The sequence below is a fragment of the Rhinoraja longicauda genome, chromosome 21, assembly GCF_053455715.1.
Source record: "Rhinoraja longicauda isolate Sanriku21f chromosome 21, sRhiLon1.1, whole genome shotgun sequence".
Lineage (NCBI taxonomy): Eukaryota > Metazoa > Chordata > Chondrichthyes > Rajiformes > Arhynchobatidae > Rhinoraja > Rhinoraja longicauda.
Window position 1 is genome coordinate 18,965,392 of NC_135973.1, and position 17,369 is coordinate 18,982,760.

Below are 17,369 nucleotides of genomic sequence, written 5' to 3' on the forward strand. Positions count from 1 at the left end.
TTTCCCTGACATGAACTCTGCAATATTTCAGTGTGATTTACAGTACCACAGTTCCTCTGGTTGCTGCAGTGCATTGGTTCAGATGCATCCTGTAACATTATTGGAAAGGCAGGGGAAAGGGGTTAAAGTTCTCCCAGTATCTCAGCCAGCATTTCCCACTGCTCCCACCCCCTTACTGCTGTTTGCATCTTGCAGTGTGCAAGTCATCTCCCTTGCTGCTTGCCTTTCAACCAGTAACCACACTTCAAAAAGCAATGGCTGCAAAGGCTCTGTGAAGCCTGAGGATGTGGTAAGCCTTGTATAGATGGAAATGTGTTCTTGTTAACATCAATTCTCGCCTCTGCTATTCAGTTGTCACTGGTGGATGGTCACTGGGATTTTGAGGACATGAAATAGGGACAATATTTTACAATGATTTTGTGGGATTGTACATATTGTAGGCCAGGGCAACATGTACTGCCCAAACCTAACTCCTGGAGTGATGGGCACTTGCTGGGGTGACGGGACACCACGATGTCGGTGTGGTGAAGATCAATGTGATCTGGTACAACTGTGGCTTTACTGGGCTCCTTCTAAGCACATGTAAAATCGACCACATTGTTGAGGGACTGGAGAGAAGTGGGCAAGATGGCAGACACAAGGAACTGCAGATGCTGGAATCCTGCGTGAAAAACAAAGTGCTGCAGTAACTTAGCGGGTCCGGCAACATTTCTGGAGACGTCCGAAGAGCAGTCTCGACTGGAAAAGACGCATATCCATGTCCTCCAGAGATGCTGCCGGACCTGCTGAGTTACTCTAGCACTTTGTGTTCATAAGATGGCAGATATTCTCCGTTGGGTAGTATACAACATGTGGGTTTGATGGTCAATGTTACTGCAGTGAACTTGACAGCAGACATACCTTCCATCGTGTCACATAGGCTGCGGCTTGTGGATATGCAGATGGCTTCTCCCAATGTCGTGCAACGTCATCGGTCAACCTTTGTGCTGCTGCTTCCGGTTTGGACAGTGATGACCTTTCCCTGGCACCAGCTCCAACACAGACCATCCGGGAATCACTTGACATCACAATCTGCACCGCACTGTCCACAGCTGCCATTCAGCTCACCCTTTCTCCATGCTGCTGCAAGACAATGCCAGGCTTTAATTCAATGCACAAAACCGTGTCACTTCAGCGTACTTTGTGTGATTTTCTTCAAGATCAAGCAATCTCTTCTTGATCAGAGGGGCCATAGCAAAGCAATTAATTAAGGATCCAGAACTTCGTATCGCGCTGAATTATTAACCGTTTTCCGTTCCTCAGGTGGTGCCTAGCGTGCTAAATTCTACTAGCATTGTGTACATTTATATATAGCTTTGCATCACTTGCAGCATAAAGCCAGTTGTGCACAGCAAAACGCAAAGTCAGACAGCATCTAAGGAGGGAATGGACAGGAGACGTGTCGGTTCGGGACCCTTCTTCAGATTGACCCGAAACCTTGTCTGTCCATTCCCTCTACGGACACTGCCTGACCCTCTAAGTTCCTCCAACTCTTGGTGTTTTGCTCAAGATTCCAGCACCTGCAATTCCTTGTGTCTTCTCTTTAGTGACGTTGGTTAAGGACTGATTGATGTCAGGTCACCGGGGAGATCTCCTCAGCTTCTCAGACAGTGCTGAGCAACACCTGCATGGTGCAGGAGTTGAGAGGCAGGAAGCCTCTTCGTGATGTGACCGGCTTAACCCTCTTAATTAATAAATACCAATCACATTACTAATCACCTTGATTTTGCTTTAGTTTACCTAGACTCTTCTTTTAAATTCAACAATCATAAATGTTAAAAACATTCTTTTAAACTCAAGAGTGTGAGGGCTTATTCTGCATAATACCAAAAAAGCTTGGCCGCCTCAAGAATCAATCCTCACTACATTCCCTCCATTACAAGCACGTCAGTACTTTGGTTGGGAGGCCATACCTTTGTTCAAGATTCAAGACATGGTCTCACCAGAGCACTGTACAATTGGGGCAAGATGTCTCTGCTGTGACAAAAGGAACCGCAGATGCTGGAACCAGCATAATCAAGGACGAATCTCACCCCGATCACCTCCCCTCACGCATCAGGCAAGAGGTACCGAAGTGTGGAAACACACACCTCCGGTTTCACAGACAGTTTCTTTCTAGCTGTCATCAGACAACTGAATCATCCTATCAACAACTAGAGAGCGGTCCTGAGCTACCATCTACTTCACTGGGAACCCTCAGACTAATTTTAAGCGGACTTTACTGGACATTTATCTCTTACTAAACGTTATTCACTTCATCATAAATCTGTACACTGTGGACGGGTTTCATGTAGTCACCCAGAGACGATACTATAGTAATCATATGTAGTCTTTCCGCTGACTGGTTAGCACACAACAAAAGTTTTTCACTGTACCTTGGCACGCGTGACAATAAACGAAACTAAACTAATCTTAAATGAGTCACAAAGTGCTGGAGGACTCAGCGGGCCAGGTGGCCTTCCTCCCACAGAGACTGCCTGATTCACTGAGTTCTTCCTCCACTGTGTGATTGTCTCTGCTCGTGTATTCAATCCCGTTTGCAATAAAGGCCAACACACAGTTTGTCTTGAGATTGTTCGCTGAACCTGCACATTAACATTCTGTGATTCATGGGCTCTGCATCCTCACAGCTGGCCAGATATTGATTCTCCCTGCCGCAACGACATGAGGTGGATTGATCCTTTTCCAATTTCTACCGATCCTCAGACTCCCACAGTTACGTTGTCTACACTTCCGTCCACTTGCATCCTTTAAGAACTCTGTTTCAGTTTTGTATTCTCTCATCCCTCAGATAAGGTGACCACAACAGTACACAATCCTTTAGGAATGGTCACTCAAAGTAACCTATCTGACCTCAGTGGCCATCTTGCACCCCGCTTGCAATAAAGGCCAGCACGTTGTTTGCCTTCCTATGCTTGCTGTAACTGCAGGTCAACTTTCATTGATGCATGTACAAGGACATCAGAACCCCTTTACACCAATATCTTTCAATCAATAAGCTGGAAAGAGTGCAGAGAGAAGATTTACGTAGATGTTGCCAGCACTTGAGGGCCAGATCTGTAGAGAGTGGTTGGGCAGGCTGGGACTTAATTCCCTGGGGCGCAGGAGGCTGTGGTGATCTTTTTGAGGCGTATTAGATCATGAGGGAACTAGACAGGGTGAATGCACAGAGTCTTTTACCCAGAGTAGAAGAATCAAGAACCAGAGGACCTAGGTTTAAGGTGAGAGTGGTAACATTTAATAGGAACCTAGGGGGCAACTTTTTCACTCAGAAGGTAGTGAGCTGCCAGAGGAGGTAGTTGAGGCAGGCACTGTAACAGCATTTTAAAGACACTGGACAGATGCATGGATAGGAAAGATTTACAGGGATATGAGCCAAATGCGGGCAAATGGGACATCTTGGTTGGCCTGGATGAGTTGGGCCGAAGGGCCTGTTTCCGTGCTATATAAATTCTATGACTCACAGTTTGACAGGTATACCAGTGTTCCATCCTCGATGTTCCCCACCCATTCTTTAAACCTACCGATATCCACCTGAAGTCTCCCTGCATTCATCTTCTAACACACACAGCCATCCTGTGTGGCATTGCCAAGAAACTGAATATATTACACTTGGCTCCTCGTCTAACTCATAGAGGTGAACAGCTGCACCCCAGCATTGACCCCTGCAGCACCCACTCATCACAGCCTCACAACACAAAACACCCCTTTGTTCCTATTCTGTGTTCACAAAAGGTTACCTAATCCTCAATCCATGCCAGTATATTGGTGTTGGTTTATTATTGTCAAGTATACCAAGACACAGCGAAAAACTGTGTTTGCATACAATCCAGTCAAATTATACCAAACATGAGTACATTGGGCAGTGCAAAAGAGAAAAGAAACAGTGTGTAGAGTATCGTGTTACAGCTACAGAGAAAGTGCAGATAAAAAAGAAGTGCAATTGCTACAACATGGTAGATTGGCAGATCGGAAATTCATCCATAGCACACGGAAAGTCAACCCTGACCCTAGGTTGTTTCGGGAATCTGATCACAGTGGGGAAGAAGCTGTCCTTGCATTATTGCCACTGATTCCATCTGACTTGTTAGACCACCATAGCATGCAAGCCTTGCCACAATCGACAGGTGTCTGTGTGGTTGGTCTGGAACTCTAGCTTGGTCTGGAGTTATCTCTTGGTGCCCCTGGTGGCTTTGCCAAGTTCGGCTCTACCTCCAACACCATCCCTGGCAGCGCGTTCCAAGCACCCACCACTTTCTGTATAATAAACTTAACCTGCATAAGTCCTTTAGAGTTTGCCCCTCTTATCTTAAGCAATGCCCTTTAATTTTTGACATTTCCACCCTGGGAAAAAGGCTCTGTCTATCTACCGTATCTATGCCTCATAATTTTATATATTTCTATCAGGGACCTCAGAAAAAAAAAGTTTGGCCAATTGGGTTAAAGAACTCAGGAAGAACAAGGATGAATCACAATCACATGGAGGACTATTAGTTACTGTGTGATTAGCTGTTGTCGATGTGGAAATCTGATAGGGGAATTCAAATAGGAAGGCATAGCATCATGGAGTGTGGCAACAGGCCATCCAGCCCATCCAGTCTGTGCTGATAAGCAAGCAACCTATACCAATCCGTCTCACACTCATAGGTATCCCACCGATTCTTTTTCCACCCACCTGCCTTAGGGGCAGCTTGAAACAGACAACCTATCAATTAGAAGTCTTTGGCACTTGGGAGAAACCCATAGGGAAAACCCAGGCGATGACAGGAAGACATGTGCAAACCTCACACAAATGGCTCCAGAGGTCAGGATCAAATGTGGGTCACTGGAGCTGTGCCACCTTGACTTATTTCCCTTATTGCCCTTCCCTTATTTCCAAATCCGTACATCTCAAAAACAATAAGCAGAAGTTACAAATCTGCACCAACACAAAACTGCAGACGTTCTCAGGCAAACAAACAATACGCTTAATGCGTGGATACATTCAAATTTCTTTTGAAATCACTGACTGAATTTCATTGGCTCAAAATATTTCAACATTGCTAAAATGGTTTGTATTAATAACGGCACACATTTGGGGTCATGAACAAGTCTCTAATTAACGCTCTGTGCCCGGAAACCATAAAAAACCACATGCGTGCTGCTTCAGTGTCTTGCAGACACACTCTGTGTGAGATATCTTCGATCAGATCAGCCACCAACTCCCTCCATTTCTGCACCGGCTTCTCTGAATTGTTAATGCAAAATATAAAATGACCTCCGTCTCCTCCCGTTCACTCAAATCATCTTTGGTCCCTACAGCATTGCACTAAATATCCTGAGAGCACTCCATCAGGCATGGCACAGGTTAGGTTCAGAGCCTCTGCTACCCAATGAAAACCATGTAGGTTGCACCTTTCATACGGTGAGTTTGCCTTAAAGTATATAGTCATAGAGTGATACCATTTGGAAACAGGACCCTTTGGCCCAACTTGCCCACACCGGCAAACAATGTCCCAGCTACACTAGTCCCACCTGCCTGTGCTTGGTCCATACCCTTCCAAACTTGTCCTATCCATGTACCTGTCTAACTGTTTCTTAAACGTTGGGATAGTCCCAGCCTCAACTACCTCCTCTGGCAGCTTGTTCCATACACCCACCACCCTTTGTGTGAATGTTATCCCTCAGATTCCTATTAAATCTTTTCCTCTTCACCTTGAACCTATATCCTCTGGTCCTTGATTCCCCTACTCTGGACAAGAGATTCTATGCATCTACCCGATCTATTCCTCTCATGATTTTATACACCTCTATAAGATCACCCCACATCCTCCTGCGCTCCAAGGAATAGAGACCCAGCCAACTCAACCTCTCCCTATAGCTCAGACCTTCCATTTCTGGCAACATCCTGGTAAATCTTCTCTGAACCCTATCAAGCTTGATAATATCTTTCCTATAACATGGTGCCCAGAACTGAACACAATATTCTAAATGCGGTCTCACTAGCATCTTATACAACTGCAACATGACCTACCAACTTCTATACTCAATACTCTGACTGATGAAGGCCAATGTGCCAAAAGCCTTTTTCACCACCTTATCTACTTGTGACTCGACCTTCAAGGAACCATGCACCCGCACTCCTAGATCCCTCTGCTCTACAACACGACCCAGAAGCCTACCATTCACTGTGTAGGTCCTACCTTTGTCAGAAGTCCCAAAATGCAACACCTCACATTTCTCTGCATTAAATTTCATCAACTATTCCTCAGCCCAACTGGCCAACCAATCCAGATCGTGCTGCAATCTTTCACAACCATCTTCACTAGCTGCAAAACCACTCACTTTTGCATCATCAGCAAACTTGCTAATCTTGCCCTGCATGTTCTCCTCCAAATCATTAATGTAGATGACAAACAGTAATGGGCCCAGTACCGAACCCTGAGCACACCACTAGTCACAGGCCGCCAGTCCGAGAAGCAACCTTCCACCATCACCCTCTGCTTCCTTCCATGAAGCCAATTTGCTGTCCATTCAGCTATCTCTCCTTGGATCCCATGGAATCTAACCTTCCAGAGCAGCCTACCATGCAGAACCTTGTCGAATGCCTTACCGAAATCCATGTACACATCTACAGCTCTGCCCCCATCAACCTTTTTGGTAACATCTTTAAAAAACTCTATCAGATTTGTGAGACACGACCTCCCACGTACAAAACCATGCTGACTATCCCTAATCAGCCCTTGCCCATCCAAATGCCTGTATAACATATCCCTCAGAATACACTCTAGTAACTTTCCAACTACAGATGTTAAGCTCACTGGCCTATAGTTCCCAACATTTTCCCTGCAGCCCTTCTTGAATAGAGGCACAACATTTGCCACCCTCCAGTCTTCCGGCACCTCTCCTGTATTTAAGGAAGACTTGTAAATTTTAACCAGGGCTCCTGCAATTTCCTCTCTAGTTCCCCTCAATGTCCTCGGATATATCTGATCAGGCCCTGGAGATTTGTCTACCTTCATACACGATAGTACCTTCAATACTTCTTCGATGGTAACACTGACTGGTCTAAAGGTACTTCCATTGACTGCCCCAAGTTCCTCAGTCCTACTGCCTTTCTCCTCGGTAACTATAGAGGAGTAATACTAATTGAGGAATGACAGCCAATTCCAGGCTGTCATCCTTGCTGCCACGAGGTCTTGCTGCAGAGAGGCTGAGCAGACATTAAGCTTTGTGATTTGGAGAATCGTGTGGAATCTGCATCGTGACCGCCTCATTTGACCAGTCGAGTTGCAGCCTTCCCAGTGATTTCCAAATGAAAAGGAAAGCAGAAGAAGCATCAGAGATCCAGAACATGCAGCGACACAGCAGGTAGTGCTGTTGCCTCACAGCGCCAGAGACCAGGGTTTGATCCTGACCTTGAGTGCTGTGTGGAGTTTGCATGTTCTCCCTGTGACCGCATGGGTTTCCTCCGGATACTCCAATTTCCTCCCACATCCCAAAGATGTGCAGGTTTGTAGGTTAATTGGTTTCTATAAATTGTGGGATAAGGGAATAACATACAATTGGTGAGAATGGGTGATCGATGGTTGGTGTGGACTCAGTGAGCAAAGGGCCTGTTTCCATGCTCTATCTCGAAACCACAAAAAAAATCTGTCTCCCAGCCTATCTGCCCCTAATAACACTGTGGTCTATATTTAGGGTTTTAGATTTTGACAGTCGTGGTATGATTCCCTTGCGTTTACTGTTCGTCCTCAACGTGACAGATCTCATTGCCCTATTCTGCGCTTGTCAACTTTTGTTACCATGGATCTCTGTCCTAGCAGGTCGCTGGAAATCTCATTGGACTGAGGCCAGTCCCTTGTCACGTCCTACCCTGACATCGACTGCTGTGGTGACTCCACAAAACAACCCCCTGGAGTACCCTCCTGCAGACTTCTCCACATCCCTGCTCCCTTTAGTTGAAGCAATACTTCTAGATACAATCCATAAACAGGTGGCTTGAATTTTACAAAACACTCCCTTGTTCTTTCTACAGCCTCAACTTCAATCATCTGAAGCACATTAATTAGGTCACTTCCGAGACACACCAATAGCTGACAAAATCAAATCCTCAGTATGACCAAATTAGGGTTGAGATGTGCTTGTAAGCTGACACCTTGGGAACTGATGGTACAGACTCGTTTACATTCTTTTCCCGTGGGGAAGGGCTTGGTTCAAACCCAGTCCAAGTGCAGAGGAGATGGGCTGTGTGCCAGCTGATGCCAAACGATGTGTAACAGGGCCCACTCCATCTGCTACAGCGCTCTCACCCCTCCAGCATTGTCCTTTCATCCATCTACCATCAAACCCTCCAACAGACAGAACACTGACCTCTCCAGCATAGTCTATCCACTACAGAACACTGATCCATGCAACGGACAAAATACTGACCCATTTAGCACCCACTACACCGACCCCTCCATCATCCACACTACTCTGACCCCTCCAGCTGCTGAAGATGTAGACATTCCGACTGTCTTCCCCCGACACCTGCAGCCTACTGTCGCCCACGCCTGTATCACAGGCAACAGTGCACTCTGACATGCAGATGGAATCATGTGCTGTGACCATCGAAGTGATGCACCAACAACATTGTTCCGCATAAATTGTTTATGTGTTTACAAGAGATTGTGACTAAAGGGGAACTTACCTCATGTACCATGAATGAGTTATCAGAAATAGCACCAAAGGTGGAGTAAAGATGAGTAAAGTCTGTCTGAGGGTCCCGAGTATTGCGAGCCAAATCCGCCGTAGCCGTTAGAGTGTTTCCTTTTCAAATGCTATTGACTGCTGGAAGAGAGACTGCTGGCAGGTTCTCGGTAGGTAGGAGGAAACCACAGGCATGCCTACGCACGGAGCTCTGATCAGACCAGGCTGCCTATTTACTCTACATTTAAAACCGAGGCAATGGAAGAACTTGCTGCAGCAGAATTGGATGTCCACTGGCCCCAGAGCTGCCTCGCTGCACGCAGCAAACTTTTACAGATTCATCAACGTCTCGATGGGACAAAGCTGCTCACCTTCCAGTCGTCACACTTCTTCTTGTGCTTGAACTTTTTTTTTTGTCTTCCTGTTGGTATGACAGACGACAGGATGTGGGGAACAATCAACTCTTGGCAACTAATCAAACTGCAGACAACAGAAAGATGCATTGTGTCACAGAGGGTTACATCCATCACAACACACACCCGCTCGCGCAGTGACTAGCCACCAATCCAGCCCACACACATACCTCTTCAACCAAAAACATACAATTCCCCATCAGGGAGACTTGCTGCTGAAGATTTGCTGGTAAAATGATGGCATGAATGCCATCACGTAGCAGATTTTGGACAATGAGGAGTTGCAGTGGGAATCTCTATTAGAGATTGATGCTCTAAGTCAGAATCTTTGTTAGCTGATGGACCTCAACAGTCTTTGTGAGGTCAAATGGCCGGGTATAGTGGTTGATGCAACTTGCTGCATGTCTCTTGGAAATGACGCATGGTAAATCAAAAAAATTAAACACAAAGACAATACTTTGTATTTATCTGAATTAAACTCTACCTGCCATTCCTTGGCTCCGTTGTTCAAGATGCTGCTGTGATTATATATAATCTTCTTCACTGTCCACGACTGCAAATACCCACAAATGTTTGACCAAGCCCTGATTGCAGAGTGGGGGCCAATGGTCTACAGCTCACACCACATGTGCTATTCAAAGAACAGCAGTGCACATAGCTCTGGGCCAAAACCTGCAAAAATCTACACACTTCGATAAAAGATAAGAAATTGATACTTTCCAAAAAAGCATCAAATATTTAAAAGATCCGCACCGTCACAATGCCTTTCTATATTTTTATGTTTGAAAATTGAGACCCTGGACGGCAAGTGCTGGACAGCAGGTCAATATGGATGGGTCCCATTTGTAAGGGTGGATGTGTTGGGCCGAATGGCCTGTTTCCATGCTGTGTGGTACAGTGATCACGCCAGGGGGCCACATGGATGGCAAGGGTGCCAAGTAAAATATTTGTGAACACCACGATAAGACATATGTGTAGCCTCTGAAAATGGCGATAAAGGTTTTGCACAGATCGTGTTTTGTTTAGATTTTTTATTCTAAATAGAATTTATTTGGATTTTTTTTTTAAATGATACCGTGATCTAAAGCAATACCTCTGTTTTGCCTTCCACAGAGGCTGCTGACTGTTTCCAGCATTTTATTTAATTGACCAATCTTTCTTTCAGTGTCTGAAACTTTGGGTACTAGACTTAATGAGCCAGAGGCAACATGCAGGAGCAGGTTTTTTTTATGGAACAAGTGGTCGGTATTTGGAACACACAGCCTAATGGACTGGTAGGAACAGGTACAAAGATAGCCTTCTCAAAGGAGAGAGGTAAATCTTGCAACCGAAAACTGTGTGGATGTGGGGAGGGAGCAGTGGATGGAATTAACTGGTTTGAAGGAGCAGTCTTGATGAGCTAAAACAAACTATGGGTCAAGCAGCATCTGTGGCAGCAAAGGGATAGTCAATGCTTCAGGACAAGACCCTGCATGAGGACTATGCACAATATTCACCAATCTCAACTCCTCGTCAAAGCAGCAGATTAGGGCTCTGCATTGAGGTGCTGACTACCTTACAGAGGTCAGATGGCAGCTCTCGGCACCTCCTCATAGCTCGCACTGGACCATGATGCCACGAACGGTCACCAGGCCACTGTCTGCTGGAATGTTTCAGATCTCATCACATCAGATCTCCCCTCCACTGTCTTCAACCTGAGGTTGTCCCAACTCTTCACTGCCCACTTCTATCAAAAATTCCTGATGCATGGTCTCCACCCAAAACATCAGCCATCTCTTTGCCTCAGAGATAATTTCCCAGCTTCCTGAACTCTTCCAGCAGTTTCGTTTTTGCTCTAGACTTTAGCATCTGCAGTCCCTTGAGTTGTTGGGCATGTTTTGTGCTGTTATGATTGTATGAATGGGCACGGCAGAAAGAATATCCACTCACTGAAGAGGCCAGGCGTAAAAATGGATAACATGTCAAAGAATACAAAGGATTTAAGAAATCCGGCTAAACATTAGTGGAAATGAAAGTCCCTAATTGGCTTTGTTTTTGTGTTATGTCTTTAAAGGAAGTGGAGGTTCTTCAAAGACCTAAAGCGAGTTCAGTAATTGCCCGGTATAAAAGGTGGAAACACAAAGCTGAGAGTTTTAGGCACACAGAGGAGCTCAGTCTGTGTTTCCAGATACTATCAGTTTGACCTCCCAACTTAATTTGCTATGATTAATAATTTAATTAAACCGTGCTTGAGTGTGGTTAATGGATATCCTGTAGGTGGGTTTTCAAGCCAAAAGTCTGAGGTATTAAAGATTTAATTTTACTAATGCCCTTTTGAAGACCATCGCGATGTGGACAAGGCCACCATGTCCCATCCATTCCTAACGTTGTTTATTTTAGTTCATGGTTGTCACGTTTACAGAGGTACAGTGAAAAGCTTGTTTTACATGTTATCCAGTTAAATCATATTGAAGTGTATGAAGGTATGAAGGCAGACAAATCCCCAGGGCCTGATCAGATACATCCGAGGACATTGTGGGAAACTAGAAAGGAAATTGCGGGAGCCCTGGTTGAAATGTACGAGTTGCCCCGAACTCTGAGGCGCACACCACTAGTCACAGGCCTCCAGTCCGAGAAGCAACGAGCTTGTCATCTACATCTATGATTTGGATGAGAACATACAGGGTATGGCGAGTCCGAAACTTGTTGGTTGTAGAAGAAGTTTATTGCAGCCGCAATATTCGAATACAGAGTTAAACAACAAGGTAAAGGACAACCATCACAAACTTACTGTCTTCCTTGAAGACTTCGCCGAACTAACTAAATCGGGCGCCAAACGCGCACATGACATCGCTGGCCAATCAGCGATGTCGCTCCCTGGACCAATCCCCATGGTCGCGTTACCACGTGACCTCGCTGGCCAATCCGAGGGTTCGACGACCTGGACCATTCTCTATGGTCGCTACATGACCCCCCCCAGAACCCGAGGTGCGGAACCTAACAGGGAGCCGGATTTCGCGACCATAACGAGTACGGAGAGGGACAGCCTGAACCACAGGAGCCGGAGGTTCCGGACTTGGCGGAACAGCCGGGACGGGAGGTTCTGGAGGAACTACCGGAACGGGGGGTCCTGGAGGAACTGCCGGAACGGGGGGTCCTGGAGGAACTGTCGGAACGGGGGGTCCTGGACTGAGCGGAACTAACGGAGGTCGGCCTCTCCTAGGGGTTTGACCGACCAGGACTGGTTGATCCGGATCCAAATGGGCAGGTTTGAGCCGGGACACCGAGACGAGCTCACTCTTGCCGCACATGTCTAAGGTGAAGGTAGCCGTTCCCTTACGCAAAACCCGGAACGGCCCTTGATAGACCCTCTGCAACGGGGCGCGATGGGCATCTTTACGCAAAAAAACAAACTCACAGTCCTTCAGGGAAGACGGTTCATGTACCATGGGACACCCATGACGTGACGTCGGAACTGGAGCCAGGGAGCCCACCCGTTCCCGGAGAGATGCTAACACTGATGGGACTGTAGGCAGCTGGTCTGAAGGGTCAGGAAACAGATCTCCGGGTACTCGAAGTGTCGAGCCATATACTAGCTCTGCGGACGACGCACCGAGATCTAGCTTAGGAGCAGTCCGGATGCCCAAAAGAACCCAAGGGAGTTGGTCTACCCAGTCCGGGCCTTCAAGCCTTGCACTGAGGGACGCCTTAAGTTGGCGGTGGAACCTTTCTACGAGTCCATTTGCCTGGGGGTGATAAGCAGTCGTGGGTTGTAACTTGGACCCGTACAGTTCTGCCAGCGCGGGCCAGAGGGACGAAGTGAACTGTGGCCCTCTGTCAGTGGTAATAACTGCCGGGACCCCGAAACGAGCTACCCAATGAAGGGCCAAAGCCCTAGCACAAGACGCGGACGAAATATCAAACAATGGGAAAGCCTCTGGCCACCGGGTGAACCGATCCACCACCGTGAGGAGGTGGGTGTAGCCCCGGGAGGAAGGTAAAGGCCCGACCAAATCCACGTGGATGTGGAAAAAACGAACAGCCGGGACCTCGAAATCCTGTACGGGGGGCTGGACGTGGCGCTGGACTTTAGCGGTCTGACAGGGCACGCAGGAAGGTGCCCACCCCGCTACCTGTTTCCGCAGGCCATGCCAGACAAACCTCGCTGCTACCAAGGCAGAGGTGGAGCGGATAGACGGGTGCGCCAGCCCATGAATGGCATCGAAAACCCGGCGCTGAAGGGAGGGCGGTACTACCGGCCTGGGACGGGGAAGAGAAACATCGCACCAGACTTTCGTGCCCTCCGACCCACAAGCTACCTGGGCCAACTTCAATCCCGAAGTGGTGGACCGGTAAGCCGAAACGGTATCCGCTAGGAGCTGTGCCTCCGCGAGCTCCTGGGGATCCACTTCGCAGTCCACCGCCGAAATAGGGGGAAAAGCAGGTCTAGACAGGGCGTCAGCAACGGCATTAAGCTTACCCGCGACATGACGGACATCGGTGGTAAATTCGGAGATAGCAGTCAGATGCCGCTGCTGGCGGGCCGACCATGGGTCAGACAATTTCAAAAAAGCAAATGTTAATGGCTTGTGGTCCGTAAATGCCACAAATGGGCGGCCCTCGAGGAAGTACCTGAAATGACGAACAGCTAAATAGAGAGCCAGAAGCTCTCGGTCAAATGCGCTATACTTCAGCTCGGCCGAATTTAGTTGCCGGCTGAAAAACGCTAAAGGCTGCCAACGGCCACCGACCTGCTGCTCCAGAACCCCGCCCACCGCCACGTCAGAGGCGTCAACCGTCAGGGCCGTGGGGGCGGAGGGGCTCGGATGGACCAACATGGTGGCGTCTGCCAAGGCTGCCTTAGCTGCTGTAAAAGCCGACTCAGCGGTCGGGGACCACAACAACTCTACCGGATTCCCTGCAAGGCATTGGAAGAGTGGGCGCAGGACTCGCGCAGCTGCCGGAACGAACCTATGGTAGAAATTAACCATGCCTACGAACTCCTGTAGCCCTTTTACTGTGGTGGGCCTAGGAAATGCCCGGATAGCCTCCACCTTTTCGGGCAAAGGGGAGGCGCCGGCAGGGGTAATTCTGTGCCCTAGAAAATCAAGAGCAGGAAGGCCGAATTGACATTTGGAGGGTTGGATTATGAGCCCGTGGTCTTGGAGCCGCTGGAACACGGTCCGCAAATGGGCCTGGTGTTCCTGCACGGAGGGGCTGGCGACCAGGATGTCGTCTAAATAAATAAACAAAAACGGTAAACCCCGGCCCACGCGGTCCATCAGTCGCTGGAAAGCCTGTGCCGCGTTCTTTAAACCGAAAGGCATACGCAACCATTCAAACAACCCGAATGGAGTAATTGTTGCAGTTTTCTGTATGTCCTCCGGTCGCACCGGAATCTGATGGTATCCTCGCACCAAATCGATTTTGGAAAACACCACCGCTCCTTCCAGCCCAGATGAAAAATCCTGTAGGTGCGGTATGGGGTAGCGATCAGCCGTGGTGACAGCATTGAGACGCCGATAATCGCCACATGGTCTCCACCCCCCCAGATGCCTTGGAGACCATGTGTAACGGTGAGGCCCACGGGCTGTCAGACTGACGGACAATTCCCATTTCCTCCATTTTCCTGAACTCCGCCCTTGCCACCACCAGTTTGTCTGGCGGTAGTCTCCTGGCCCGAGCGAAAACGGGAGGGCCTTCGGTGTGGATGTGATGGACCACACCGTGCTTAGCCGAAGGCGTGTCAAAACGTTGGACGAGCAGCTCCGGAAACTCTGCCAGAATCGCAGCATACAAGTCGGGGGCCGCGACGACGGCCTGGACAGTAGGGCTGGGCGAGGAGGCGATTGTCGGAGCGACGTGCTCATCTTCGGCGGAGGGTCGGAGGTCGTTACCGCGGACATCAGGAACCAGTGAAAAAGCCCAGAGAAAATCTGCGCCCAGGATCGCTTGTTTGACGTCGGCTATGATGAATGGCCATTCGTACGTGCGGAGGCCTAACACAAGGGACATCTTCCGTGTACCGAAAGTGCGAATTGGGCTGCCATTAACCGCGATGAGGGTGGGACCTGTCTTACCCGATCTGGTTTCGAGGTCGGTCGGCGGCACTATGCTGACGATGGCTCCCGTGTCTACCAAAAATTCTGTGTCCGTGAATCGATCATGGACATAGAGCGCCGGTTCTGGCCAATCGTAACTGCCCCTATGTACGATCGGCCGAGGCATTTCCCGCGAAGGTACAAGGCAAACGGCAGTTGCGGGATTCGTTACCCCATCGTAGGTGATAATAGCACCAGCCGCGCTTGTGCGGATCTTTTTGGCGGGCTTTCGGAGAATTGGCGGGAGACGTGGCGCCATCTTGCCGTCGCTGTGGCGTGGTCACTGATGTCGAGACTTTGTTGATCGAACCACTTGCCTTGTTTTTTGCCGCTATGAGCGCGTCCGCTTTCGCTGCATATGCTTCGGGGTCCTTAAAAGAACAATCCGTGAGCAGCAGTCGGACATCCTCGGGAAGTTTCTCGCGGAATGCCTGTTCGAACATAGGGCAATCCGTATGCTCACCGGCTAGCATCATCATTTCGGCCATGAGGACGGAAGGCAGTTGGTCTCCAAGATCTGGTAGGTGCAGAAGTTTTGCCGCACCACCATGCTTATTAAACCCGAAGGTTCGCAGTAATACTTTCTTCATGGCCTCGTACTTGTTTTCCGCAGGTGGATTCACGATGAACCGCATCACGCGCTTGGTTGTGTCCGGCGATAGAGCGCTGAAGAGGTAGTAGTACATCGTGGATTCATCCGACACCTTCTTTATATGAAATTGAGCCTCGGTGTGGATAAACCAAGCTTGCGGTGCCTGCGTCCAAAACAACGGAAGATGAACGCTTCCGGCGCTTGACTCCGGTGTGCCCGGCTCGGTCATCGTCAACGAGGCGTCGGGTTCCTGCTCAGTCGGTGATCGTCCAGATCACGTCAGGGTCACCAATATGGCGAGTCCGAAACTTGTTGGTTGTAGAAGAAGTTTATTGCAGCCGCAATATTCGAATACAGAGTTAAACAACAAGGTAAAGGACAACCATCACAAACTTACTGTCTTCCTTGAAGACTTCGCCGAACTAACTAAATCGGGCGCCAAACGCGCACATGACATCGCTGGCCAATCAGCGATGTCGCTCCCTGGACCAATCCCCATGGTCGCGTTCCCACGTGACCTCGCTGGCCAATCCGAGGGTTCGACGACCTGGACCATTCTCTATGGTCGCTACAAGGGCAAGATTAGCAAGTTTGCTGATGATGCAAAAGTGAGTGGTTTTGCAGATAGTGCAGATGGTTGTGAAAGATTGCAGCAGGATCTGGTTCGATTGGCCAATGGAAGAATGGCTGATGGAATTTAATGCAGAAAAGTGTGAGGTGTTGCATTTTGGGACGTCGAACAAGGGCAGGACCTACACAGTAAATGGTAGGCCTCTGGGTAGATTTGTAGAGCAGAGGGAGTACAGGTGCATGGTTCCTTGAAGGTTGAGTCGCAGGTGGATAAGGTGGTTAAAAAGGCTTTTGGCACTTTGGCCTTCATCAGTCAGGGTATTGAGTATGGAAGATGGGAGGTCATATTGCAGTTGTATAAGACATTGGTGAGACCGCATTTAGAATATTGTGTTCAGTTCTGGGCACCATGTTATAGTGAAGATATTGTCAAGCTTGAAAGGGTTCAGAAAAGATTTACGAGGATGTTGCCAGGACTGGAGGGTGTGAGCTATAGGGATAGGTTGAGTAGGCTGGGTCTCAGTTCCATGGAACACAGGAAGATAAGGGGTGATCTTATGGAGGTGTTCAAAATCATGAGAGGAATAGATCAGGTAGATGCACAGAGTCTCTTGCCCAGAGAAGGGGAATCGAAGACCAGAGGACATAGGTTCAAGGTGAAGGGGAAAAGATTTAATAGGAATCCGAGGGGTACCTTTTTCAACAAAGGGTGGTGGGCGTATGGAACAAGCTGCCAGACGAGGTAGTTGAGGCTGGGACTATCCCATCGTTTAAGAAACAGTTCGACAGGTACATGCATAGGACAGGTTTGGAGGGATATGGACCAAGCGCTGGCGAGTGGGATTAGTGTAGCTGGGACATTGTTGGCCAGTGTGGGCAAGTTGCGCCGTAGGGCCTGTTTCCACACTCTATCGCTCTATGACTCTATATTATGCTCGAGTACATAACCTCTTCTCGAACAGCACACTGAGAGTTCACGTTATAGGAGTAGAATTAGGCCATTCG